We start from the raw sequence: 26696 nt of genomic DNA, 5'->3' as shown, positions 1-26696 counted from the left end.
CCCTCCCCCGCTCTGTCTCTCTCTGTCTCTCTCTCTCTCACACACACACACTTATTTTTAAGGACAGTTTCAGCCTCTTAGGGGAGACATAAAGCACCCTATACAACGAGGATGTTGCATCTAAAAAGAGCCTGCTGGGTCCTCTGTGCTGCACTAGAGAATTAATTGAGTCCAAGTGGACAAATATTTGAGCTAAATCATGGGCTGAGGTGTTTTGGCAGAGTCATTTGAGGAGTGCACAAGATTCTCCTTGGTTGGCACATGACAGCTGGAGTGTGGCAGTGGGAGCTGGGGACACTTCTGGGCAAATCTGCTCACTCCTGACACAGGCTGTTCCACTCAACGTGCACACTAAGGTTTGCTTCCTGCCCAGTGACCCTGCGCCTGCCCATCCCAAAAATGAGCATCCAATCTCATTTATGAGTCTGTGCTCCATGTGCCTGCTTGTCCTGGGTGTAGCTGTCTGCGGCGTGCACTCTGCACCTGGAGGGCTTGGTGCGTGTGTGAGTGTGCCTGGGTGTGCTCGTGTCCACGTGCTAGTGTGTAACTGAAGTGCTCTGGACTGAATAGCTCTGCACCGTGGCAGGTCTCACCCTAGCCAGGTGTAAAAATCTGTCCTTGGCCGAACTCTCTCTCCTTTAACTGGGATGTGCCCTTCAAACTTGGTGAGAGTAGGAAAGAGCCCCAGTGTCCCCAGGGCAGGGGTGTGGATCTGCAGGTCTTGTTTCCTCCACCTCCAGAAAGGGATCTGCCCTGCCACCTTCAGCCTCCAGACTCTTGCGGGGCTATAGCGGCCTTCGAAGAGTCGGTCCCCTTGTCCCAAAGTGTCCATGTGCCGAAACCTAACAGCCTTAGCCTCTGGGGGCTGGGTGATAGGAGACCTCCCCCGACAATGGCCCACTATTCCCTCCAAAGCCCCCAGGAAGGCAAGCACAGGCAGAGCAAAGGCAGCCCCTCCGTAGGAAGATGAAAGCCCCTCACTCGTCATCCCGATGGCACCTCCTGCACTCACACTAAAGTCACACCAGGAGGCTCTGTTCTTTGATGAAGCCAGTGGCACAGAAGACATTGTACAGGGCTCACAGAGGCACACTGAGGACCGAGACCCCTCTAACATGAGAGCCTGGGAATAGGAAAACAGTGGAAACTGGGAAGGCCCTTTCGGTAGCTTGCCTTCTCAGAATAAGTCCTCAGGACCACGGTAAACATTTGGGTGTCTCTTCCTGAGAAAGAAAGCTGTGTTGCTTCATCCACACAGTGATGGATTTAGCCCTCAGCCTTGCAGGGGATACAAGAGGAGCCCAGCTAACCTTCACAGTCGGCCTCCTTGGGGCCCCTGCCCCATCTCCATCTCTCTGTCTCCTGTTCCCGGAGGCTAAACTCTGCTGAGTTCAGGACCTTAGTTCTGAGAAGTCTGTGTCTTCTGCTTTCATCTGGACACACTTCTTTTCCTCCCTCCCTCCTGAGTCCAGTGTGCAAAGCCAGGTCTCTGGGGAAGGTGGGAGGGAACAGCGTTTGTATACCTTAGTCCCATCCAGATAAACACCATTAGCATCGTTTTGTAAATGGGGTCCTTTCAGCATCTCCAAAGGCAGGTATGCTTCATCTCTGCTGGAAGTGCTGATTTTTTTTTTTTTTAATGATACTGCTGAGGTACGTTCCCCCATGCCCACTATCTGGAGAGTTTTGTTGTTGTTGTTGTTGTTTTAATCATAATGGATGTTGAATTTTATCAAAGGCTTTTTTCAAAATATACAAACAGCTCATACAGCTCAATATCAAAAAAAACAAACAACCCGATCAAAAAATGGGAAGAAGATCTAAAAAGACATTTCTCCAAAGAAGACATGCAGATGGCCAACAGGCACAGGAAAAGTTGCTCAACATAGCTAATTATTAGAGAAATGTTAATCAAAACTACCATGAGGCATCACCTCACACCGGTCAGAATGGCCAACATCAAAAACTCTACAAATACTAAACGCTGGAGAGGGTGTGGAGAAAAGGGAAGCCTCCTACACTGTTGGTGGGAATGTAAATTGGTGCAGCCACTATGGAAAACAGTATGGAGGTTCCTCAAAAAACTAAAAATAGAACTACCACATGAGGGCTTCCCTGGTGGCAGAGTGGTTAAGAATCCGTCTGCCAATGCAGGGGACACGGGTTCAAGCCCTGGAAGATCCCATATGCTGCGGAGCAACTAAGACCGTGTGCCACAACTACTGAGCCTGCGAGCCACAACTACTGAACCCCACGCACCTAGAGTCTGTGCTCTGCAACAAGAGAAGCCACCACAATGAGAAGCCCGCGCACCACAATGAAGAGTAGCCCCTGCTCACTGCAACTAGAGAAAGCCCGCGCACAGCAATGAAGACCCATCGCAGCCAAAAAATAAAATAAATAAACTTATAAAAAATAAAAAAGAACTACCACATGATCCTGCAATCTCACTCTTGGGCATATATCTGGAGAAAAACATAATTCGAAGAGATACACGCACCCCAATGTTCATAGCAGCACTACTTACAATAGCCAAGACATGAAAGCAACCTAAATGTCCACTGACAGATGAATGCATAAATTGGTGCATATATACAATGGAATACTACTCAGCCATAAAAAGAATGAAACAATGCCATTTGCAGCAACATGGATAGACCTAGAGATTATCATACTAAGTGAAATAAGCCAGACAGAGAAAGACAAATATCATGGGATATCACTTATATTTGGAATCTAAAAAAAGGATACAAATGAACTTATTTACAAAACAGAAAAAGATTCACAGACATAGAAAACAAACTTATCAGGACTCCCCTGGTGGTCCAGTGGCTGGGACTCCACGCTCCCAATTCAAGGGGTACAGGTTCGATCCCTGGTCAGGGAACTAGATCCCACATGCCGCAACTAAGAGTTCGCATGCCGTAACTAAAGATCCCACATGCCACAACTAAAGGTCCCGCATGCTGCGACTGAAAGATCCTGCACGCAGCAACGAAGATCCTGTGTGCCGCTACTAAGACCCAGAGTAGGTAGGCAGGTAGATATAGATAGATAGATAGATAGATAGATAAAATCTATGGTTACCAAAGCAGAGGAGGGGGAGGGATAAATTATGAGTTTGGGATTAACATATACACACTACTATATATAAAATAGATAACCAAAAAGGACCTACTGTATAGCACAGGGTACTATACTCAATATCTTGTATAACCTATAATAGAGAATATAGAAAATGAATATATATATTTATACATATGTATAACTGAGTCACTTTGGTGTACACCTGAAACTAACACATTATAAATCAACCATATTTCAATAAAAAATTTCAAAAATAAATAAAATCCTCCACCAAAAGGAAGGAAAAATAATGATACTGCTGGACTCAATCTCTTGGATTCTTAGCAGTCACTCAACTTCCTCTATTCCAACCAATCCAAAATAACCCAGTGTGCGTTTACAAATCAGCCAAGGAGTGCTTGAAATGCAGATCTCCAGGCTCCACACAAAGATTTTGATTCTGCATGTCTGGCAGGGTCTGGGAATCTCGAATCCCTTAGGTCCTGCAGGGATTCCTGTGCAAGCGGTCACCAGATCCCGCTGGGTGGGTCATAAAAACCATGACATCATGAAAATCATAATGTCTCTCTTCAAGGACTGCCGTGAGCATTAAATGATGTAATGTGTATTAAACCCTTAGCACGGTAACTAGCACCAAGTCAATGCTAAAGGCATGGCAGAGGCTGCATCAGTAACATTACTATATCGACGAGCAGATCTTTTCATTACTTCCTCTCAGCCCTAGATCACCATAATTTGAAAACCCACTCCCTCTTGTTCATAGCATTCCTTTATTTTCTTCTGCTTCTGTAGGTTCCCTTACTGTTACCTCCTTCTTAAAATAGCCTTGCTACCTGTTATTTTTGATTGGGTTCCCTGTACATCTCTCTGCTCCATCTCTAAAAGGTTGATCACAGCTGTACCTTCATTGAGCCCTTTCTAGAACAGCGGTTGGCTCTCCGATGACATTTTCATTAGGGGCACAGGCTTGTGTAATATACACAGAACTATGAGCCAGACAACCTCTCAGCCTCCCTCACCTGAGGCCAGGACTATGCCCCTGACTCAAGCCAAAGATTGATTTTCACATTGCCCGGGCATCTACTGCTATGCTCCAATCCCCATTGCCTGCAGTGTGTGACTGTGTCCACAGCTACGTAAATTAGGATGCAAACGGGAATAGTTTAAGAGACTTGATGACATCTCCAAATTCCAAAGCACCTCCTGCCTCAATCTGTTGGCTTCTAGGGGGAGTTGTTTGTTTCTCCATCTAAGGAAGGTGCCTGACAGCTGCTGTGGGTGGTCCCACTGTCCAGGCCAACAGCTGGTTGGGAAGGGCGCTCTCTCACCCTCCTCAGTTTCCACACATGGGTGCCCAGTTGATGGGGACATTCGTGCCCACACACTCTCCCTCATTTAGTTTCTCTGTCCTTTGTTAGTGGCACCCGCACTCTTTCTTTCACTGAAATGCCAATATCAGTCCCAGGGTTCAGCCTTTCCGGTAGAATGTTGTTTGCCCATTCAGACCGATACACTTTAGGGAAAGGGGTTTTTCTCAGAGCTCAGACTAACTCTCTAGGACTCTGTATTAAATTCGGAGACGAAAGAGTCCAAAAAGCAGGGCTGATTCTCCTTGCTTTGCTCTCCGTGGTTACAAGTAAATCTCCACGTTCCAGCCTCCTACCTCTGCCTTTCACTTTCCGTTTCATTATTGTCTTCGTAGCCTGTTACTATCTGAAATGATCATGCTCGTTTATTTGTATACTTGTTTAGTGCCTCTCTCGCCTCACAAAGCTCTGAGCTCCCAGAGAAGTTTTACCTTGTCTTTTTTTGCTGTTTTACTGCACAGAACTGGACAGGACACATGACAGGCACTTATTTGTTCTTTAACTTATTAATTTTGAATAAATGGATGAAGCAAGAGAGCAGGATTAGACATCTATGAATTCCCTGGCAGATGCCATGTTTAATATCCTCACTAATATCCTAATATCCCTTTCCTACAGGGATTTTATGCAAACAACATCCCAGAATGAGCTGTGAGGATACCAGAGTCTTCCCAGGTAGATATACCAACTTCCCCCTAACAGAAAGAAGAGTGTGCTCAGGGGCAGAGCGGGTGTGATTGGGGGAACACCAAGAAATATATCTGATCTCCAGAATAACTTCCCAAACTTTCTGGAAAGGGGAAATCCTTTCAATTCAGACTGAGAGAAAACCTTATCAGGAAGAAACTCTACAGACTCCAATTTCCACTGGGGTACAGGAGACAGAGAGCAGGTTTGACAGTGGGATGTCCTGGAGAGCGAGATTTTCAGAGCTCATGAATGGAAGAGGAATACAAGGCAGAGGCTGGAAAAGTGCCCCCAGTGTGGGGAGGTCTCCCCGGACTTCACATGCAGCCTGTGTGACAGCACCGTCCCTCGCACGAGCTTGCTGACTGAAGTCTGAATTTACATTCCAAGCAAGAGGCCCAGAATCAGACCCTGGCTTGGATCCAGAAGCCAGTTTGGGCACAGGCGGCTGTGACTGTGGGAAATGGGGCAAAGGGGAATCTTGGACATTGGCCTGGAGAACCCGAGGGATGGTGCTGGGATACGTTCCAGGGGTGGGTGCAGCCTAGGAACTACCTCGACACAGAGGGGTCAACCTTGGAGGCGTGGGCTCCGTTCTAAGAGATGGCGCCCAGTGGTGGGGGGAGCAGGCAGGAGGCTTCCCCAAGGCCTGGGACGCAGGGGTCAGTTTATGGGGCGCCTGTGGCTTCACTTGTGGGTGAAGAGGGAGCCGTTAAAAGCACTGAGCTGATCTGGACAAATAAAGATTCCTTTCTGAGGCTCCTTGTGTGTTCTTTGCCCCCAGCAAGACCACTTCCCCCGGGGGGGGGGGGGCCTCCTCCTCGTGCCATGGCGACCAGTGCAGAGTTCTGAGCACAGAAAGCGCTTGCTGTTGAGCTGGGTACCCCACAGGCTCCATGCTCCTTCTCCCCAGATTCGTCCTCGGCCCCAGGGGCCATCCGTGACACATTCCCAGGTGCTGAGATAAGCGGCCTGAACACAGGGTTGTGAAAACTCCAAGGTGGTGTCAGCTGGCAAAGGGGGCTGCGTTTGCTGGTGCGCAGAGCCCGAGATCCGCGTTTTACAAGATCGAGCTGAGCCGAGAGGGGCCTCCGTGTTTTTCCTATTTCGCCTCTCCCACACTCGCCGCGGCCTGGTGGGCGGCTTTCACTTTAAAGTTAGAAAACATTCCAGCCCTTGCCCGTTAGTGTGACTCCTGATACGCCTCATAAACTATTCATAAAACAAAATGATTCCAGCCCGAGTTGCTTCCCTGTCTTCCTCCTCGTTGAGGTTTATTTTCCACCCGCCCCCCGCCCTTGTGCCCCCTCCACCTTCCTGGTTAATTAACGAGGCCGTGCAGCCTGATGTGGGCAATGTGGACACAGCTCCACACGCCTCCACATCAACCCGCGGTCCTCCTCTGCACCTTGGTCCTCTGTCTCGTCTCCTCCCATGTGACTTCTGTCCTTCCGTGCAACCTCTGGCTCACCCCTTGCCTCCTGTTCTTCAAGGGCATCTGAGATGCTTTTTAGCAAGGTTGCCCTTTGCTCTGTCCCTTTGCCCCAGACACATAGGGCCTGGGAAGGCCTGAGAAGGCAGCTGGCTGTGGCCACAGGGTGTCCCAGGTTCCCCCTCTGCCCATGGATACAGAGTGGGACTTTTAGAGAAAGGCCACTGGTGATGACTCCTGGGACTAGAAATAAAGATTGCGATTGGTGCATTGTCCCTTTAACCGACTGTGGCTTGGTGAATGCGGAGCTTTGCAGCAGACCTGGGCTCAAAGCCTGGCTTGACTTCCTTGCTGGATGGCCTTCCTAAGCCTTAGCTTCCCATCCATCCATCCACTCATCCATCCATCGAGTAAGTAATGACCACCTACGATGGGCCTTGTTTTAGGCACTGAGGACTTGGAGGAGATTACGCTGATGAGTTTCTGTCCTCATGGAACTAACATCCTAATGAACTAAGAATAATAAGAAAACCTACCTCACAGATAGTAAGTGTAAAGTATCTGTCAGGCTGAGCCATATGAAGTTGCCTTTTTTGTAGGTCAAAGCTGTCTGGATAGCAACCATTTCCTATGAATGAAGCCAAAAGTAAAGTATCAGCACATAGTGGGTCCTCAATGAAGGGGTAGGAAATGAACATCTCATGCATATGGGGGTTATGTACCCCTCAGTGAGAACAAAACTGTCTTCCCAATGTCTAGTTTGTTCGATGAAAAATGCAGTTGAAATCAGGTATTATTTACTGCTCATGTTATTTATTAAGTGTTATGAGCCCATGAAGTCTTGAGAAGCAGCTGACAGGAAGTAGCTTGTTGAGTTTTGCTGTGTTTTAGTGCTCCCGTCCCCCAGACCATATGACCAATATTTCAAAATATGCTGATCCTTTTCGTGAGTAAATCAGCAGAGCTTAAAACAGACTTCGCACTATTCAAAGCATCCGTAGGGGAAGGGCGGGGGAGGAGGAAGACCCTGTGTTAAACATTTATGTCTCACCGCTGAATCGCAAACATTACCCATCTCTACTAAAACCTCTCCAAATGGTTGAAATAAATTTCATACAATGAGTCTATGTTTCCCCCTCCAGAAAATATACAAAAGCAGGTGTCTAGACTTCCTGGTGTGTAAAAAACTCTGTTTTTAATGTTTACTTGTTTTCAGGTGCAGTTAGGATTGTAGGATTGTTAAGAAAACATTGACGAAGCTCCCCAGGGATTCACGTTGCTGTGGTATTTGGCTTTCCAGGACTTCAAGACAGTCACCAACTGCTACTCCTATGATTCAGTGATTAAGAGCATGGGCCCTACAGGCTCTACAGCCAGAAGACCTGGCTTTGAATCTCGACTCACGTTTTTCTCACATTTTCTTCCTTGGGAAAGTTCTCTTTACATCTGAGTCCCAATTTCTTCATTTGTAAATTGAACATAATGATGGTACCCGCTGCTGGAGTGGCTTTGGAAAACAAGTGGGAGGGTGCTTGTAAAGTACTTATTAAAGTGATGGGCATATATTGAGCAACCAACTATTGATATCATTAACAACAGTGCTAGGATCAGTGATACTAAACTTATTATTTTTGCAGCATCCACACCTCTCATCAAGACCCAAAAGGTGTGTAATAGATACAGAATATTTCCAGCACCCTGGATGGTTCCACTGGGCCCATTTCCCAATCAGTACTCTTCCTAGTAACCACTCTTCTAGTTTTTATCACCACTGATCAATTTTGCTTGAACTTGAACTTCTTACAAATGGAGCAATCCAATAGGTACTCTCTTGTGTCTGGCTTTTGCTCAACATCACCCGTTTTGTTATGTAAAATAGTAATTTGTTTTTTTTTTTTATTGCTGTGCAGTATTATGTTGTATGAACGTATGATAAAATTTATTCTCCTGTTGGTGGTCATTTAAGCTGTTTCCAGTGTGGGGCAATTATGAATAAAGCAGCTGTGACTATTCTGGTACATGATTTTGGTGGACATATACTTTTATTTCTCTTCGATAATATACCTAGGAATAGAACTGTTGAGCCATAGGTTAGATTTAGATTTAGTAGGAATTGCTAAATATTTTTTTCTAAAATAGCTTATCAGTTTATGCTTTCATCAGTGCTGTATGCGTTTTACTTGTTCCCTGTCATCATCAACATTTGTTATTGTCAGGCTTTTATTTTTAGCCGTTCTGGTAGGCTGGTAATATCCAGCAGGAGTTTTATTTTGCATTTTCCTGAACAGAAATGATGTTGGGCTTCTTTTCATATGCTTTATTGGCCATTTGGATGTCATTTTCTGGGAAGTCCCTGTTCGGCTCTTGCCCATTTTTCCTTATTGTGCTCTCTGACTTTTTCTTATTGATTTGTGGGAGTTATTCTACATGCTAAATGTAAGTCCTCTATTAGATTTCTATATTTTGTATTTATTTCCCAGTTTTTTCACCATCTTGTTGGTACTTTTGATGAACATTCTTAATTTCAGTGAAATCCAGTGTATCAATGTTTTTACTTTACAATTAGTGCTTTTTGTGACCAGTTTAAGAAATCTTTGTCTATTCTAACAATTTAATCTTTCATTACTTTCTGTCTTGCTGCCTTCCATAGTCATCACAGCTAGAATAAAAGATAATTTTTTCAAACTTTATGGATTCTAACATAGGCCCAGGCCCTTTGGAGGCCCCTATGGCTAATGATTAGAAAGAATTACATTGAGAGAAGATGAGAGAGAGAGAGAGAAGATATGAGAGAGAGAGAGAGAGAGAGAGAGAGAGCGAGAGAGAGAGAGAGAGAGGGAGAGAGAGTGCGCCATATCCATAAACAGAGTGAAATACGAGTGTACTAACCCAGACTCTGTCAGTTGTATGTGACGGGACTTGCATACAACTTTTTAAACAAACAGGGTATTAGTTTAGGTGGCCATACTGTACTAGGGGCAGGGATGGAGCAGGCTGGCCTCAGAGACTATTGGAGCCAAGGATTCAGATGACCTAGAACTGTCTGATCTTTTTTCTTCACTCTGCATGTTGACTTCCTCCTTCAGACAGTTTAGAGGAAGGAGGGATGGAAAGATATGGTGCTTATTTTCCTGTGTTAACAAAACATCCTAACAGCTCTATGAACAGGGAGAAAATCCTGGGAAATATCTCTAGCCTGACTTGGGTCATGTGACAACTGAAAAACCAATCATTGCAGTTGGAATGATGGTGTAATATGATCGGTTCAGCCTGGGTTGTGACCCCACCTCTGTTGGCAAGGAGGTAGGTTCTGTTCCCAGAGGAAAAGGCACTGGGCAGACTGAAGTCATAGCCATTGGTGGAGCCTTCAAGAAAGAGAAGCTTAGCCCTGAAATGCTAAACTATCCCACTTTGCTTTTAATGGACCAGTGACTTAGGTTTTTGAGCAGAGTTTTAGATTTCCCTTGGATGACCAGTCCATCCCTCCACCGGTCCACCCAACCAACCAGTTATATCCTGGTTGATTCTTCAAATTATTTGTGGCTTAATACATAAACACATACACGGAACTAATTATAAAATAAAAGCAAAAATAGGGAATCAGGTCCAGGAAAAATCTGAAGAGATAAACGATGATGGTTAAGTGTATAGAAGACTGAACTCATCAAGGACAAGAAAGGTACCTTTTCATCTTAATTCCTAGGCAGAGCCTGGTGTCCTGTGGAAACTGAGAATTTATTTCTAAGTGAAAAAATTAAAGTAACTATAATCTGTCAAAAGCCTCCTCCATCCTAGGTATTTTGCATATATCATTTTTCATAATATTATTTCCAATATTTAGGGAACTTTTCAAATGTGAGGGAATGTTGAAAACATACTATAGTGATCAACATATAGTCACTGCTTAAGATAAATAACTGGTAAGAGAGGTCGTGTTTAACTTTATGTTATACATGTCATTTTTAATCATTGCAATAATTCGTTGTGTGGTAGAGACTATTATTCCCATTTCACATATGGGGAAATAGAGACTCAGCAAAAACAAAAAGTTCACATCACTGTAAGTTGCATAAGGGGGACTTGAACCCAGGTTTCTTCAACTCCTGACCATGCACTCTCCATATGGAATATTGCCTCTCATTGAATGACCAAACATAGATTCCACCCCTGGCCAGTGCTCCTTTCGCCACATCTGCCACCTGGCTCCAAGCCTGACTTCCTTTTCCCTCTCTTACTCCACACTCATCTTCTCAGAAGAGAAATATGGGTCCTGGAATGTTCTGGAGCTTAGAAGAGGCCACCAAATGTAAATTGGTGCAGGCATTATGGAAAACAGTCTGGAGGTTCCTCACAAAACTAAAAACAGAGTTGCCATATGATCCAGCAATCCCACTCCTGGGCATATGCCCAGACAAAACTAGAATTCAAAAAGATACATGCACCCCTATGTTCACAGCAGCAGTATTCGCAAGAGCCAAGACAAGGAAATAACCCAAATGTCCATCGACAGATGAATGCATAAAGAAGATGTGGTACATATGTACAATGGAAGACTACTCAGCCATAAAAAAGAATGAGATAATGCCATTTGCAGCAACATGGATGCAACTAGAGATGATCACACTAAGTGAAGTAAGTCAGAAAGAGAAAGACAAATACCGTATGATATCACTTACATGTGGAATCTAAAATACGACACAAATGAACCTATCTACAAAAGAGAAGCAGACTCACAGATACAGAGAACAGACTTGTGGTTGCCAGGGGGAGGGGGGTGGGAGGGATGGACTGGGAGTTTGGGATTAGCAGATGCAAACCATTATATGTAGAACGGATAAACAACAAGGCCCTACTGTATAGCACAGGGAATTATATTCAATATCCTGTGATAAACCATAATGGAAAAGAATACATATACATATACATATATATATATATATATATATATATATAAGTGAATCACTTTGTTGTACAGCGGAAATTAACACAGTATTGTAAATCAGCTATACATCAATAAAAATGGTTTTAAAAGCCACCATGCCAATCTTTTATCAGCAGCATCATCATGACCTCAAGCTGATTTGAACCCAAAGGCAATTTCTCTGTCTCCCCTAGTGCCTATCACACAGCAGGTCCTCCTAAATGTTTGTATGCTGAAAGGAACAAATCTGGCTCCAGACAGGACCACTGGTAATCTCCACCGCGTGTTTGATGACTTCCTGCAGTGTCTCAGGCACCATGGTACATGCCCCATCATCTGAATCTTCATTCAGGCCTTTATTTAAACGTCATTTCTTTGAATAGCCCTCACTTCACCCTCATCACTCAATTCTTTCATCTTTTCTTATTTTTGTCACAACTTGAAATATTATACATATTTTTGTCTACTGGCTTATGCCTCCCTCCTCCATCCCCCTACTCCCCCCCTACACACAAAGTAAGTGCCAGAGCAGAAACTCCATCTGTCTATCCCAAATGCCTGGAGAAGTATCCAGAAACAATAGGTGCTCAATAAATACTTGCTGATCAGTTGGATTGTTTAGATTTTCTCTAAACCTGTAACGTGGAACCTGAAGTCCTTTACTAAGCATTTATTATATGCTAGGTACTGTGCATTTACTACATGCTACCTACTAACCCAATTTAGATAAATTTCGTTATCTAATTTGTAGCTCATGATAACCGTATGAAGATAGGAATTATGCTTCACATTTTATATTTGAGGAAAATGAGACACAGAGAGGATAAGTAACGTGGCCAAAGTCACATAGTTAGGAAGTAGCAGAGATGAGGCATAAGACAGGCCTGTCTGCTCCCCACAGACATGGACTTTGGCTTCTGTTCCTGAAAGCTCTTTGTCTTGTGAGCCACATGGGGCCAGCTGAATACCAAGGGAGGTTCCCACTGCACAGTTTGAGGGCTGCCATCTTTCCTGATGTGTGGGGAGAAGACGGTTAAAGAAGAGTTCCCAATGTGATCATTCTAGGACATCCCTGTAAGAGGCCCAAACCACAGGAATAGAATTTGAAAGAAAGCAAAGGCAAGGACACTAAGTAAGCCAAAGGATGGACTTTGGAAAATCTTCCCAGGTACCATTTGAAGGGAGAAACTTTGCAGGAGCTGGATAGCTGGGGCTTGACTTCACCATTTTGCTCCTGTGAACTTCGGCCAGGATCCCTACACTTCTAAGCTTCAGGTTCCTCATCCATACAATGCAGCATAATAATCCCTGCTACATGATAATCACTCAATAGCAGTCCTTATTTTCAGTGTTAATATGCTATTTTTGCTATTGATATGATCAACAATATACCTACCAATATTAATAAGGACCATTGGATAAGAGACAAAATTAAATTCTCATCTTGGCCCTGGGACTTTATGCCAGCACTTAACCTCTCAAAGCCTAAGAGGCTTTGTCTGAAATCTGGGCTAATGGGAACCTGCTGTGTAGGCCAACCTTGCAGGACTTTGCATTAGAAGGAGCTGAAGGTATTTAGACGAGGGCAGAGGGTGATACACATGGAAAGCTTGTTCTTTTTACTGTAGTTGATGTGTAAGACGGGGAGAAGGCACGGGAGGGCAGGGCCCAGCAACCCTTTACCTTGTCAGACATGCCCTCGGCTGCTTTGAGACCTGTCGGGATCTGTCGCCATTGGAAGGGTCCTGTGTGTCAGGGAGCATTGCATGAGAGGACTGACTTTAATTTTATGATCAACGGTAGAACCAGCTGGTTCTGAGAGGCTGCCTGCTGGATGTAGATTATTTTTGTTCTGGGAGTCCCAGGCCTGGATTGGTAAGGCAAACGACAGATAAGCCTTTGGATGAATTCCGAAAGAGCTTCTCATTGAGAAGATGCCGTGGAGTACAGCCGGCACCAATGGTACAGAATTTTTCTTTAACATCCAGTGTACCTCATGTTCAAGATAGTAATTGAAATGTACGCTGTTTATTACACATGCATATGTTTGTAATCAAGGTACAACTCTAGTGGATGAGAAGCAAAAAGCTATAATTTGCTGCTTCGCATCATAGCTGTCGTACATTCATTTAAATAGCTTTATTTATCTTCTTCTCCATAAAGAACCTTCCATATTGCAAATTTATTGAACGGTTAATGGCCTAAAAGTATGGGGTTCATTACGGAGCAACGTATTTATTGCAGTGTTAATTAAATAAAAGCATTGTAATCTTTCCAAATTGAACAATTATGTTCATTTAAACATTTTAAACAGAAAAATCTTTTATATACTAATTGAGTTGCATAATGAAAAGCATGTGTAATGGAAATTTAAATCAAAACAAAAACTGACATAATTTGAACAATTTTTTTTAACAATATAAAATGTCTACTACCATCGCTATTAGAGATACTCTAATGGGCAGCTCACTTTCAGAACTCGTGACCTCTGAGCAGAGTATACGGTTTCAGAGCCCATCGGCCACCCTCACATACGAGCTGGCCAACCCTTCGACATCAAAGTTCTGGTTGGCTACCAGCCGCAGCCCCTGACACTCTGGCTGTTAGCCTGGATCCTGACAGGCTGGCTTGAGGCCTGTAGGCTGAGCTGACAGCCTTTTTTGCAGAGTCTGATGAATGGTTTCTGGCAACAGACAGCTATGCTCTGACTGTCTATGAGAGCAGTACCCCATCTAAAAAATGTACACTGTCTCTCCCAGCCTGCCTGGGGTTGGGGCTTCAGAAATGCCTGGTGCTGCTGAATTTTTTTTTTTTTTTTTTTTTTTACACCCAAGAGGAGTCTTTATTTGCTCTTGAAATTCCCACTCTCTCCCCATCTCTGTCAGGTTGTGAGGGGTTGGTGACAAAAATGGTGCCATCGTCAGCATTAAAGGGATTAGCTTGATTCGGGAACTCCAGTAAAGATTTTTCGCTGCCTGTATTTTGTGGCTCTATCCCATGCTTCAGTTATTTAGGGCTAAATCTTAAAGCAACATTGAGATGGTAGGAAGGGGTGTGGAGAGAGAAAAACAGGCACATTTTTCAACTAGATGCTCATTTCCTGGTTCCACAGAAGGATTTATGTGGGATCCTTGGTTTGCCCACATCTTATTCTCCTGTTTTGAAATGGTCTTTAGTTTAGCTAGACTCCATTAATGCTATGACTTGGCTACATGGCAAAATGCAGGAGGGTTGCCTTCCATTTTCTGACACCTAGAGTTGCCAGGATTATCAAGAGGCTTAAGAATAAATCACCATACTAAAACCTTCAATTATTAAAAGGTAGAAACAGTAAGTTGCTTTGGAAGCAAATTCCTGCTTGCCTTATCCTTAGGATAAAGTTCAGAAACAGTAATATCTAATAATAATCCTCATACTGATGAAATATTAATAAAAAAGGCTTATGGCAGCATAAACGAGAAAAATACATACTCTGAGTAGGCATGTGATTCAGGCACATTTCCCGTCTATCCCATTCATGAAAACTTGCCCAGAGTGTCACTCAAGCTGAAAAGATTTAAGTGGATCCCAAAAGAATGGAGAAAAATTCATAAGGTCAGCTCACTATGGCCAAGGTTATAGTGGTGAGGTTGATTAAAGACAGGTGAGTACCCAATATGGAAGGTATATCCCTGGCTGAGTCAAAACTTGGATAAGAGTCTCAACGTTGGATTTTGTTCCTTAAGAGAATCTAGTCACTGGCCTTGACTTTTAAGGATGGAAAGAAAGAAGCCATTCAAAGAGCCACGTAAGCATGCTCCCTCATGCTCCCTTTTCAAGTAAGGGTCAGCCAGGTTCTAACTTCTGGTTTAATCTTGGGGAGGCAGTGGGGTCTGTGTCAGTGATTGGTGGGGGCACTGCCAAAGGTGCATATCCTTTGAGTACCTTCTCTATGCTTCCACAGACCAACTGCTGATGCTTCAAGCTCATTTTGTACTTAGGTTCTTTTCATATATTTTGGTCATATTCCTAACAATCATTGAAAGGAACAGTTGTGCAGAAAGTGGTAGAGAACCAACTGCAGGATGAGGATGGTTTAGAGAAAAGGTCCTGAGATATTTAATCAGAGCCTGACCCATATTTTATTCCCAGTACCATCCCCATTTCAGCTATGAGGTTATGTGTGGAATTTGCAGAGAAAGCTCTCAGGCGCTGGAGGGATTTTTGAGGAGTAAAACTATTGACAATAATAATAACGATAACAACTTACCTAAGGTCAGACAGCGAGTAGGTGGCAGAACTGGGATTTGTGCTTTGGGAGTTTAGCTCCAAAGTTCACACTCTTAAGTACTATTCTATACTAGTTCTATGTCCTGCTAGCTATTTGAACGCCAGCTCTGTTCTGAAGTTATTATTACTGAGGATGCTAATGATGATACAAACCGCTCCTTATGGACCTACAGTGTGTCACACTCTACACATTTTGGCACACATTATCTCATGGTAGTCTCAGAACAATCCAGGAAGGTTGATATTTGTGTCGCTTTTTAATGAATGGGCACACTTAGGCTTGGGGAAATTACTGGATTTATTCCCAGGTTATATAAGCTATAAGTGGCAGGTTCAAGCCTGGGTCTGAGATTCACAATGTGTGTAATTTTCCCCCTACCATGCCTACTTCCTCTCCTCTCCTTTAAAAGGGAAAATTGACTGATTTAGTAAAAATGAAACCAACCCACACTGGGAAAGTTCATTGGTCACAGCTACATAAGAGGAGGTGTTTTCCATCCAAACAGAATGGGGGTCTGAACCATCTGCATTCAGGATTTCCAGAGCAAGGGCAGCCCTCCATTGATGAGAATAATTGGAATATGGCCACGTGGTTTTGAGAAATAATACGCATGTTGCTTCCTTATGACTGTAGTCATGTTCAGTATGCACATCACTATTCCTCCAGCTCTGGAGCAGAGTCAGAAACACCTCCTTCTAAGGCCAAGGATATCCATTCACTCAGTCACTCAACACATTTTCTTGAACACTCATTAAGTGGCAGGCATTGCTCAGGGTGCTGTTGACACCACGGTGATCAAGACAGGAAAAAAAGGCAACTGGCCTCTTGGGGCTCATGTTCCAGTTGGGGGTACAGACTCTAAACCAACCAATATAGAAAAGGGCCATAAAGAAAACTAAAGTACAAGGACACTAGCCACTTCCAGTGAAACCAGGCCAGTGCACGATACATTTCCTCTCTTTCACCCTCAACATTTCCATCTCAAAGACAGGAGTAGTAATCCCTGCTTAGTTTGAGCGTTGTATATCATCTTTGTGCCAGGCAACGTGCCGGGTGCTGGGGATAAAACAGACACGATCCTGAGTAGCTGGACTTACAGCTTTGAGTGAAAATAATAATAAATGAGTAGTAGAGAAAAATAATTATAGAATGTGTTCAATCTATGGAATAGGGGGCAGCAAACTTCTCCTGTAAAGGGCCAGGTAGTAAATATTTTTGACTTTGGAGGCCACACGGTCTCTGTCACAACCACTCAGCTCTGCCACTGTCGGGTGAAAGCAACCACAGACTATGTATAATAGGCACGGCTGTGTTCCAATAAAACTTTGTTTACAAAAGCGGGTGGCCCACCAGATTTGACCCTCAGGCCATGATTTGCTGACCCTACTCTAGAAGATAGCAAGGTGGGCACTACTCAAGGCAGTCTCCAGGGAGGTCTTCTCTGTGGAGGTTGCCATTTAAATGGAGCGCTAAGAGTGAAGCTGGTCATGAGAGAGAACATTCCAGGCAGAGGAACAGCAAACACAAAGAAGCTGAGGTGGGAAAGGGAAAAAGGTCTAGAGAGTGACTAAAGGCTGAGCAACAGGTGTACCACAGGTGTGAGAGGAGGAGAGGTGTGAAGTGACTGAAGAGACATGCAAGGACCCAAGAACAGGCCCTACATCAAAGGCAGAGACCTCTCATCTGTCTATGTAGATTGGGAGATGGGGTATGAACATCTCCTTCTAGAGCGGGGGTCACACACGACCCAAAGAAGCCAGTCTGTCTGTCTGTGGTGGGAGGGGCATCTCCTTTACTTTTTGAGAGGGGGATGATGGGGAAGAGGAGGCCCAGGGTCAACTACATGCACTTGATTTCACCGATAGATCCTTGCAAAACCCCAATCGGTGTTCTGGCCCAGTTTCCTTTCAACAACGGCTATTATTTAGAGCTGATAATTGTGCACAGCTAATTATTACCCAGGATAGGGAAACCTCTGTAGTTCACAAGTTCAGCTCAGATAAGCAGTTTAATAGTTGGTTGCTTAACCTTCCCTCATGAGTTAACATGATACCTTCCCACCTTCCCTAGAGGCCAGGGCCTGAGCTGCAAATCCCCCGGCGTCTGGACATTGATGTGGCCACTGGAGTTTCACCGCATAGCTCTAGTACGTTTTCCACTGCGTTGTTTACCATGAGTGCTTCTCTAAGACCCCGCATCATTTGGTCCTCTCCCTGCCACCCTCACACACACACCCCTCCCTCTGAGCTTGCTCTTCCACAGGTAGCTTCATGCTGTAGAGAAATGTTTCTAATCACTGGATCACTTGCAGGGAAGCTTTCAGAGCAACACAAAAGGTTTCAGAGCTTCTGAGAACTTCAGTTTTCCCCTGGATACCACCAAGATCTTCCTTTCCTGCCTTTATGGGATTTCAGGGGGTAGTGAAGATGCATTCAGCAAACATTTTCCAGCCTCACATGTCCCATGATCATGACATCTGTCTTCTGTTGCCTGGGTATATTTTTTCTGGATTGGATAAAATTTTGAACAAAGATTCCTGCTTTTATTTCCGGAAATTTTGTGCGTCACTCTAAATCATATGTAATTATGTGTATAAGAACTAAAAAAGAAATATTTGGGTTGGAACTCTGAAGCTTTGATTTGGCTACTTTAACCAGTTAGATCCAATTGAACGGGGTCATTTTCAATATCCCCCTAAAGGTAGTTAAGTAATAGTAATGGGGCTTTCCCAAGGGGATCTAGTGAGAGAGTCAGTTCATTAAGAAAACAAACTCATTACCTTTGGTGAATGGATTGGTCCACGACAGGATGACGCAAAAAACTTTCATTTTTGATACAACAGCAGAAGTAGCTGCTGTGTGTGTGTTGGGGGGGTGCACAGGGGGATATTTTCATTTGAGTCATCTTTTTAAACTGTTTGCAAGGAGACATCCCACAAAACAGGCAGGTGATGTTGAGGGGCAACTAGATTCAGGCTGGCAGGAGGGCAAGTTTTCCTAAAAGGCACGACCCATCATCTGTTTTCTGCCACTGACAAGATTAGTTATCAGCTCCACGCTCTGTCTGCAGTGGTTGAAGCTATCTCAGTGCATGTGGAATCCGAGCATGCACAGAACATTTCTTCCTGAAGCCTCTTGGTTAGACGTATTGGTTGCTAGCAATGTAAACTGGTTTGGGCTAATTGAAACCTTGGGGAATTTATTTGGAGGCTCCTGGGGACCCACAGAGAGAAGACTGAGAAGCTGTAAAGGTGGGCAGGCACCAAGGGCTGGTGGGAGGGCCAGGAAGATGCGAGCAGGAATGGAAGCAAAGCCACAGCCAGGTCAGCCTGCGCAAACAGGGCTGCTAGCCTGGGTCTTGACCTCCTGCCCTTGAGTTCTGAGACCAAGGTTCAAGGTCCCAGGAGACAGACCTGCCCCGTCTATGCTGGATCTGAGAAAGGTGGGGCTGGCTCTTGCAGACGTTGACTTCCACGGAGGAAGGTGTTACTGGAATTTCACTCACTTCTAGGTACCATGATGGGGCCATGGGGTAAAGTTACTTCCTGGTAGGACATTAGGGTAATTTGTAAATTAGGGAGAAAACAGATGGTGAGTAAGCAGGAAGAGAGAGAGAGAGAGAGACAGAGACAGATGGACAGAGAGAGAGGGAGAGGGGGAGAGAGGGAGAGAGAGACAGAAGGGAGGCCTTCTGTACAGTCTTTTCTATTAAGAGAAAAACTAATAGGTAGAAGCTGTCTTGACTCAACACCTCCCATCTCTATCAGGATAGATTCCAAATTCCAAGTTTCATAATTCCTTTGTCATTCAGTGGTTTTCTATTCTACCTTTGTCATAGTGGCAGCTGGAATTAGGAGATCGAAAGGAGAGACTGGGGGACACAGACAACAATGGTTTGGTCACATTAAACCCACAAAAGGTAATGTATTTCAGGCTAATATAACTAGTGTTTTCACACTTATTTTTTCTCATGGATCTCTGGTTCATACACATAAATGAAATCACTCATTCATTCACTTGTTATTTTATTTTCTATGAAAGATTTGCTGAACACTTACTTTGTAAAAGGTAATCTTCTAATGTTCTTGAAAAGGGGGTCACTAAGGATCCATGAGCTCACGTCCTACATGGGACGTCAGACCTCCAATCACGGTACTAAAAGGCAGAGTGGAAGAAATGGCAAAAGAAGTAAAAGGAAGGAGAGATCCTGCCCAGTTGTAGACAAGCAAGGAAGGCTGCCCAGAGGAGGGAGCATCTGAGCCAGGCTTTGGAAGATAAATAAAACACACCCTTAAAGCTAAGGAGTCCAGACATAATACCGATGCTGCTGTGATGGAGAGATAAGCATGGGTAGGCGTGTGTGCACGCACAGGTTCACATGTGCATTCAGAGAGAGTGACAGTCAAAACTCTAAACTGGTACAGCAAGGCACTTTGGGCACTGACCAACTAGAACTTTCACTGGCCAGTCCAGAACACCAATGTGTAATGACTAAGCACCAGCCTTGCCTATGAGAATATCAGTGGGATCCCCCTTGTACATGCTCAACTTAGTCAAATGGAACCACGACCACCCAGATCAACTCTGGAAATCATTTCCTTCAATTGGGTTATGCCTAGGATGGTCACGAGTTGGGAAATAGGAATCTGGTGTTTCCTTTTTCTGTCCTGGTTCCCTAGCGTATCTCCGAGCACAAGCATCTGCCTATTTAAAAATAGGGCAATTCTGCTATTTAAAAATCTGTATCGTTTGAACATGGCCCTTAAATTCAAATAAACTACTTGCTGGGGTGCCCCACTGAAGGAACGGACATTTCTTTCCTTACTGGTGGACAGATTGGCTGCATTTCCCTCACTGACAGAGGTACGTCTATGTATACTTCACAGACATTTTCAGGATGTACAGGGAAAGGTCAAGTCTTGTCAAGTGTTGCCTTGTGACTTTAGAACTAAGCCCCCTGATGTAAGCTTTACTGTACATGGTCACACACAGGCATGCAGGTAGAATAACAAGAGGTCATGAGTATGTACAAAGGAACAATCTCCAACTTATGTCCCCCACTGGTTGTGAGCCATTCTGGACACTGGCTTCAGCTGAGTGGAATCACATGGTGTTTCCCTTTTGTCTTCTTATTCCTTACCCCTTGGAACTACACCTTCACTTCTACCCAGACCTTCCTCCTTCTGTGACTCCACAATACCTTGCCATGTTGGTGGTGGACAAAAAGGAGAAGTTGACCTTCTATGGTTTTCCTTCAGGGCTGAGTTCACAGCTTGCCTCACTTCTACACCTTATAGCTGCCGTCTCAAACTCCATATCCCATCAACTGAATGGGGTATTCCCAACCATCTTGATTGCATATTGACATCAATAAAAGAAATTTAAAATGTTGGTCAAGACCCCCAACATATGTACATTTTTTTTATTCTAAGTGTGTGCATTTCTTCTTTCATTGCTAAGTGGAGTCAAGTGGTAAGAGCTTGGACTCAGAGCTGGGATTTGAGTCCTGGTTCCAACCTTTACTGGCTGTGATCACAAGCAAATTAAAAAAAGACTTCTCTGTGTCCCAGGTTCCTCAAGGATGAAAAATGTAGAATTATAGTACCTACCTAATAGGATTGTTATACGGATTAAATAAATCACTATGTATTAAGTGCCTGGTACAAAGCCAGTGCTGACAATTAGCTCTTGTTTCTATTATTTTAAGTCATGGTGGGGTTCATTGCCAAAGACTGGGAAATAGGGGAGTCATTTGTGTCAGAGGTTTGGGACAGCATGTTTCTGGTATTGTTGTGACAAGGAGAAATTCACTCCAAAGAAGTCATAGTGAATTTTCTCATGGAGACCTTGTGATGCATGGAGGTTAAGTGCTAGCACTCTCCACCCACCAGACTTTGCGAGGATACAGACTGGGAACCCAAACAACCCTGGCCATTTTTCCTGGAAAAATGTATTTCACACTCTGCCCAATCAGACTACCAAGGAAGACATAGTGTAACCTTAACTATGATCCTACCTGGGAAGTTGTTTCTAGAGACCCAGATCAGGGTGGAGGAAGTAAAGAAAGTAAGACCTTCTGTATGAGTTGGCAGTGGTCAGATCTGGGTTCTCAGGCCTGGCCAGAGACCCTGGCTTGAGGTGAGCATGACCTGGACAGAGGGATAGGAACCTCTGAGGACTGTTATTTGGATCAAGTGAGAGACAGTCGATGAAAGTGCCAAGCACAGAGCTGGGGATGGTAATCTGACTCCATAACCCTGTACAGCACCTGGGAATGGGCATTAGACAGTCTGTGGATTCACTGACATTGTAAGCAACTTATTTGTATGCTTGGGTTGTGTATCTCAAAAATGGTTAAGATCCATTGTTATGAAAAACTGCAAATTTAAGGTAGGGCTCTCTTTCAAGGCATGCTTTTTAAACCATAAAGACTAGAATTTGTTTCTTTATTCTTAAATTATAAAATACCTTGGAATATTTTCAAAAAGCAGTGAAATTTTAAATTTTGCGTGGAAACACAAAAGACACGGAATAGCCAAAGCAATCTTGAGAAAAAAAAAATGGAGCTGGAGCAATCAGGCTCCCTGACTTCAGACTATACTACAAAGTTACAATAATCAAAACAGTATGGTACTGGCACAAAAACAGAAATATAGATCAATGGAACAGGATAGAAAGCCCAGAAATAAACCCACACACATATGGTCAATTAATCTATGACAAAGGAGGCAAGAATATACAATGGAGAAAAGTCTATCCAATATGTGGCACTGGGAAAACTGGACAGCTACATATAAAAGAATGAAAGTAGAACATTCTCTAACACCATACACAAAAATAAACTCAAAATGCATTAAATGTAATAAACTCAAAATGTATTAAATGTCCTAAATGTAAGGCCGGATACTATAAAACTCTTAGAGGCAATCATAGGCAGAACACTCTCTGACATAAATTGCAGTAATATCTTGTTGGATCCACCTCCTAGAGCAATGAAAATAAAAACAAAAATAAACAAATGGGATCTAATGAAACTTAAAAGCTTTTGCACAGCAAAGGAAACCATAAACAAGATGAAAAGACAACCCTCAGAATGGGAGAAAATATTTGCAAACTAAGCTACTGACAAAGGATTAATCTCCAAAATATACAAACAACTCATACAGCTCAATAACAAAAAAACAAATAACCCAATCAAAAAATGGGGAGAAGATCTAAAAAGCCATTTCTCCAAAGAAGACATACAGATGGCCAAAAGGCACATGAAAGATGCTAAACGTTGCTAAATATTAGAGAAATGCAAATCAAAACTGCAGTGAAGTATCACCTCACACCTGTCAGAATGGCCAACGTCTAAAAGTCTACAAACAGGGCTTCCCTGGTGGCACAGTGGTTGAAAATCCACCTGCCGATGCAGGGGACAGGGGTTCAAGCCCTGGTCCGGGAGGATACCACATGCCACGGAGCAACTCAGTCCGAGCACCGCAGCTGCTGAGCCTGAGCTCTAGAGCCCACAAGCCACAACTATTGAAGCCCGTGCACCTAGAGCCCGTGCTCTGCAACAACAGAAGCCACTGCAATGAGAAGCCCTCGCACCTCAGCAAAGAGTAACCCCCGCTCACCGCAACTAGAGAAGGCCCCCCACAGCAACGAAGACCCAACACAGCCAAAAATTTTTTTAAAAAAATTAAAAAAAAAAAACCCTACAAACAATAAGTGCTGGAGAGGGTGTGGAGAAAAAGGAAGACTCCTACACTGTTGGTGGGAATGTAACTTGGTACAGCCACTAGGGAGAACAATATGGAGGTTCCTTAAAAAAGTAAAAATAGAATTACCATATGATCCAGCAATCCCACTTCTGGGCATATATCCGGAGAAAACCATAATTTGAAAAGATACACGCACCCCAATGTTCATAGCAGCACTATTTACGATAGCCAAAACATGGAAACAACCTAAATGTCCATCGACAGATGAATGGATAAAGAAGATGTGGTACATATATACAATGAAATACTACTCAGCCATAAAAAAGAATGAAGTAATGCCATTTGCAGCAACATGGATGGACCTAGAGATGATCATACTAAGTGAAATAAGCCAGACAGAGAAAGACAAATATCATGGGATATCACTTATGTTTGGAATCTAAAGAAAGGATACAAATGAACTTATTTACAAAACAGAAATAGACTCACAGACATAGAAAACAAACTTATGGTTACCAAAGGGTGGGGGGAAGGGATAAATTAGGAGTTGGGGATTAAAATATACACACCACTATATATATTGACAAAATAGATAACCAACAAGGATCTACTGTATAGCACAGGGAACTATACTCAATATCTTATAATAACCTATAATGGAAGAGAATGTAAAAAAAAGAATATATATAATCTTACATATGTATATATATATATATATATATATATATATATATATATGTATAGCTGAATCACTTTGCTGTATACCTGAAACTAACACATTGCAAATCAACTATATTTCAATAAAAATTTTAAAACCCCCAAAACTCCCCAGAGTCCCACATTTTTTTGCTAAAAAGTGATACAAGAAAAAAATGTACATATTTTAGAAATTAGTGTCATCCCAATATTGTTCAGCATATCATACACCAGCCTTTAAAACCCCCAAAACTCCCCAGAGTCCCACATTTTTTTGCTAAAAAGTGATACAAGAAAAAAATGTACATATTTTAGAAATTAGTGTCATCCCAATATTGTTCAGCATATCATACACCAGCCTTCAATCTAGGTGCAAGATAGTATGTTTTTCTGGCATAGAAAAAAATGTGTCCGTTCCTTCACTGCAATTTCTTCTGGAATTCAGCTTTAAAAGACAAGCATTTATCTTACTGAACTATTAACACCATATATCTCCAAATGTCCTCCTTTATCTACCTGCCTTTAACAGTCATAGTTATCACCCCACGAACACATACATATCACAAGCTGAGCTGCTAAATACGGTGAGACAAAAATGTCTGGGAGTTACAGGGTATTTTATCTGAACGCTTTCCCTATTGCTTGTTGAGCATTTCTTACTATCTGGTGATTATATTTAGTGGTCGTCTAAAATGACAGATCACTAGAATTGTAGTAATTGCCTACACAAGAAGAAAATCAGAAATCATTAGGAGGTTTCAAATTTCATTTGTATCCATGTAACTGAATGAAGTCATACAGAAACAGAGACTAATTGTATGTCCTTTGCCCCTCAGTGTGAACACAGCTCTGGTTTCCAAATAGAAAATTCTTGCTTCAGAAGCAAGTCAATGGTTTGATAAATATTTGATTCAGAAGCTCAGCTTGAACCTCAAAGGGATTTAGTGTACCAAATAATTTTGATTTACCCAGTATGCCTCCAGGTCACCCCAGGGACAAGCAGTGTCCCTCCCAGGGGAGGCTGACCACCAGGCTTTCCAAGTGCAGCTCTCATTTCTCTTTGTGAAAAACCTGGCTTGCCTGTGTTTGCCACATAGTATTTTTATTCTGAAATGCAAATTCACACTATTTCAAATCCAGGTGAATACTCAGCACATCGAATCGCTGGTTTCAAGGCCAGGCATAGAGTAGCGACCTATCAAGTGACGACGTTTTTTAGATGTATTGGGTCCTGAAAAGGTGTTCGAAACAAGAATCAAATTAAAAAATGAGTGGTTACATATGTGTAACCGACCCTGTTGCAAGCCATTAAAGTGGAATGTGTCGAGGACGCCATTTCCCTCAATTCCAGAGACTCTTTCTCTGTGAGCTTGAACGGATGCTGGGCCATTTTTCCTGGCTGTTCGGGTAGGGTATTGCCTGCTCTGTTTGAATTGGGGGCAGGACTCACCTTGGGATCTCAGTCCTGGGTTCCCATTTGTGAGAAACATGATTGCAGTGGTAATGATTTGACTGCTGAATATTGCTTTTCAAACACAAGCCCTCCCCCCCCTTTTTTTTTTTTAAAAAAAAAACAAAGTCTGTATCTATCATATCTGAACCAGCAGTAGTCCTAACAGCCATCTCTCTCCTCTAAGGGAGAAATGAGCTATCAGTTTTTCTCAGGCTTGAGCATTCTCCCACCTGTCCTCAATTTAATGCACAAATGAAAGCACATAAATCTTCATGACGTTTTGGCGTAAAGCACCTACTTCAGATGTGACTCCTTTAGGAAACTCTGAACCTAGGTGCTTGGTTTTTGCATAAACTTTGCAAAATGAGAATTGTAACACGACTGTCTGTACACATACACACGCACCTCCCCCCAAAGGTGGTTGCATATGAAATGTAGAGAGCCGAAGGGATGTGGGTGAGGGTAGGAGAATAACATGTGTGCAAACTTAATATATCTTTTCCTCACCTTAAGTTGGACCCAGACAGTTAAATTATAATTACAGCCCCATCTGGAGGGGGAGAAAGTACAGTTCGTGAGAGCTCCAAACCTTTCAGCCATGGGTACTTTGTCAGGTAAAATAAACACACGTCCCGTTTTCAGCCTGGGGTCAAACTCAACAAAAGCCATGAAAGATGGGACACTCATCAAGAACCAGGTTGTGAAATGGTCAGGATGACAGCAACAACAGGAAGAAGGAATAAAATGGTTGGTTACTTCTCTCAAACCAGATGGCTCAAGGAGTCTGCTCAAGGCTTACCTTAAAGGGAAACAAATCCTCAGCTAAACTTGTGGTGGATTGGTGCTGCGGCCAAGTGTGGTGGGTAGAGTGGGAAGGAGTCCTTCTCTGGCCAGACAAATTGGTCCCAAGAAAGGCAACGACGCAGGCTGCGCCTTGGCCATCCGTGGAGTATTTTAAGCGAATCATCTCTCTGGTTACAAAGTGGTGAAGCTGTAAAACTAGAAACACTTGGTGACTGTGTTCCCTGACCAATGAAAGAAGCTCATCTTGTTGGCTAAGAGAATGCAGGTGATG

Source organism: Monodon monoceros, unplaced genomic scaffold (assembly GCF_005190385.1).
Source record: "Monodon monoceros isolate NGI ecotype Baffin Bay Population unplaced genomic scaffold, NGI_Narwhal_1 Super_Scaffold_3, whole genome shotgun sequence".
NCBI classification, from domain to species: domain Eukaryota; kingdom Metazoa; phylum Chordata; class Mammalia; order Artiodactyla; family Monodontidae; genus Monodon; species Monodon monoceros.
This window is presented reverse-complemented; position numbering follows the sequence as displayed.